This window comes from Cyphomyrmex costatus, unplaced genomic scaffold, assembly GCF_001594065.2.
Source record: "Cyphomyrmex costatus isolate MS0001 unplaced genomic scaffold, Ccosl1.0 scaffold538, whole genome shotgun sequence".
In the NCBI taxonomy this organism is placed as follows: domain Eukaryota; kingdom Metazoa; phylum Arthropoda; class Insecta; order Hymenoptera; family Formicidae; genus Cyphomyrmex; species Cyphomyrmex costatus.
The window spans coordinates 192,909-196,623 of record NW_017279598.1 but is presented as its reverse complement, the minus strand read 5'-3'; positions in this window follow the sequence as shown (position 1 = coordinate 196,623).

Here is a 3,715-nt window from a genome sequence, read left to right as displayed (position 1 = left end):
GAGGGGGGGGGGGGGAGAGGGAGAGTGACAAAACGAGTGATATAAAAAAGAACGCATGAAAGATAAGAGAGAAAAGAAATGAGAGAGTAAGTCTAAATGGTAAACCTTCGTTAATTGTAAGAGATATTTGGTTCGAGCGAATTGAAACTTGACGAAGAGAAAAGAAGAGAAGGGAGCAAGGAACGAGCACCCGAAATCTCGTTTTCAACATGAGAATGCGAAGAAAGAACGCGGACAGGATATAAGCAGCGAGGCGAGGATGAGACTGGGGAGAATGAAAATAGATGGGATGAAAATAAATCGGTATGGGCGTAATACGTGAGGCAGAAATAGAGGTATTCTAGTTTTCTGATGCGAGTCGTGGTGGACGACGACCAATATCGATAAAAAAAAAAAACCACCCATTTTTCTCCTTCTGAACTGTTATACCTTGAGGTTCGTTTATGCATGGTACATACGTATATGTATATGAATATATAAGCGCACACACAGACATACACACACATAATGGAAATTGTACTAATTATGAACAACACGCGACTAATCATCACATATACACGCAAGTCCGTATTTGCATTCCATATTTAGTATTAATGCAGACATCTGATATTGGATTTTTGTTGACTAATACCTCTAATATAATTTTGAGGGTGATAATCGCGACCTATATGTTGTTATGGATTGTAAATTTATTAAAGTTGCATTAGTGTTAAATACGAAATATAGATACGGACCGAAGGCACGAACGTCATTTTTTTCACGGACAAGTGGAATGACGTCACATTGTTGAGCGACAAATTCGTATTCCACGGATGAATAACGAGATTAAGTGACGCTAATTAAAAAGATTCTGTATATGCTCGTATATCACTCGACGACCAAAGACGTGAGTTTGCCGCTGAAACCATCGTCATTGCTTTATCTGTTGGTTCCTTCTGTTGAGAATAAATGCCCGATATATTGGTAAACGGATTGTTTGTCGTGAAAGAATCATACTTGATTTTTTATGTTAATTAATTATTCGAACTGTCGCGCGATCGATTATGATAATTATATCATTAAAAATGTAATATTTTATTAGCATCTGTCTGTTAACGAAAATTATATCCAAGAAATAAAGCATTTCGATCTTCTCAAATTTCGGAAAACTGTCTTTATAGTTCATCGCGTAAAACATTTAAATTCGTGCATCGTATGATGTTTATTTATCTATCGTCGCGTGTTTGAATTCAGTCTGAATTAAAAGCATTGCCAAGAGCGTGTCAATCCATCTGCCGTGAATACAACAGTAATGATAACGAATTATAATAATAGTAATTATTAATTGTAACTAGCGATCTACTTCCACTTTCCATTGGAAAAACACGCGTCTCTGTATCATAGTACTTGTATTATATTTATATTTTATATGTACAAATTAGTCATATAATATCTTGTAATAAAGATCAATTTACAACGTGTATCCTGAATCATTTTCTGTCCCATTTGTCCCTGCTATAAATTAATTTATACAAAATACTGTTATTTGATCATGACAAAAATACGATGGCAGTTATTTCTTTCTTTTTGGTTCAATTGCAAAAAAAAAATACGCATAAATTCTTACTTCGTAATAGAATATGACGGATCTATTATCTTAATTCATCATTTTTTTAAATGTGACTTACGTCACTACCGCAATAATATCTCACATATTGTCAAATGAATTAACGCTGGAAAGAGAGTCGACCCTGACGAATTCCTGAGACAATTTATTGGGACGTTCTAGGCCAGGACGCAATTCTCGGCCGGCGTATGCGAATGTAGGTCCACCTCCATTTATCTGTCGACGTTGATACTTTGTTTCACAATGCACGGCTGCACGCGACTTCGCACAGAAAACGAGCACAATGTTCAAGATGAATCGCGTACCGTCTCGGAGAAATTACTTGACGGATGGGCGAGCATAATAATGCAACACGGATGAAAGACGAGCAGCTCTATCAAAATTCAATGCGACTTGTAAACGTCAATTTGCCTTAATAGACGGTAGGCAACAAGCCAATCGATTATAATAGCAATCGCATTTTTTAAATAATAAGATTAGGATGATATATAATGAGCAAATAATTCCATTACTTGCGACTACGTTTCCGCAAATTTACATTGGAATTAATTACATTAAAGAAATTAAATTACGATAAAAAATGTACCTAAATAAGAAAAAATAACTTTTATAAACAAAAAAATTTATAGCTTGAAACAAATAAAGATTTATAAAATTTTTTGATGTGAAAAAAATGGTACATTTGAAATGCAATGCTTGAAAATCACTGCGTCAATACAATGTTAGCCAATTTATTCGCGGGATGAGTAAGCTTCCATGCCATTTACGCTTATCATAGATAAAATACTATTATGGTCATAATTAAAGACTTGAAATCGGTGCGCTGATTACAATATACATCGCGTAATCGCGAGGCCTCGGCATTTGAATGGATCATTCGAAGATACAATTGAATCAACGACGGTTTCACATGCGAAGAGAATACGTGACTTAAGCGCTCCGCTACGATATGTGAATAATACGTAGCGCACACGCATACGCGCAATTTGATCGCGCACACGCATCGCGTGATTTACGAATCTATTGCTAAAATCACAATTTTATCATCTCATTAGAAATTATTGCTGGCTTGAATGTCGAAAATGTTTTTCAGTCATGAAATTTTACGCTACTTTAAAGAAAATATATGCACAAATAATATATTTTACGTTCGATGAGTGGCTAAAATAATACCAAAAAATTACATCTGTAAATAAAATAAGCTAATTAGACAAGCCGGCGCCATTCGTTTTTTGTAATCACAAAATCAAACGTTCTCATAAAAATGTATACTGAGAGAAAGAATGCTTGCAATTATTATAATTTAACTATAATTTGTAGTAATTATCAGTGCCAACTTATACTTTTGTAAAATCATAAAAATTTATAATTATCATTAGGTGCCAACATTATTGCAGTAACTGATCATAACCAGTTAGAAGTTGTATTTTTATAGCTATAATTATGATTAATAACTATTTTATAATTATAAAAATAGAACTGTTAACTATAATTATTTTATTTTGCAATTATAGTCACAAATACAAAACACTTGTCTTTCAGTGTGTGCTTAAATAAATGTGATGCGTATAATCGCGCAAACTGATTTTCATTCTCTTCATTAGATCACCGTATGACTGCAGAGATCATGATCTAGCAGGAGTGAAGTTTTTAAAAAGTTATCGCTATCAAAATAAATTAAACCATTTAATATTCTTTGTAAAAGTACAAAAAATAAAGCATTTACAAAATCTGTCAATTTACTCCGATATTCTGCATACTTATTCATGGCAGGAACCTGCACATCACTGCATCAAGTGGTCATCGCATGGATTCATCGCATAGGATTCATAGAGAGTAAGAGAATGAGACAGAGAGAGATATGCTAAAGAGTTTCATTCGAGATACACTCGATTGCATATTAGCCTATTAGTAACGGAATCGGTAGTAGGGATCGGTGTGGTGTCACGAAATTATCATTGAGTGAGGGAAGCGAGTGGCGTTTCATGTACTCGGAACAACGATGAGCCGCCACGCCGGTCGCGGAGCAGCGGCGGGCAAAGACGATTAGGGGGCAGCAAGAAGAGACGTCGTAGCCAAATCGAACAGCAGTAGCGTTAAGGCAGTCTG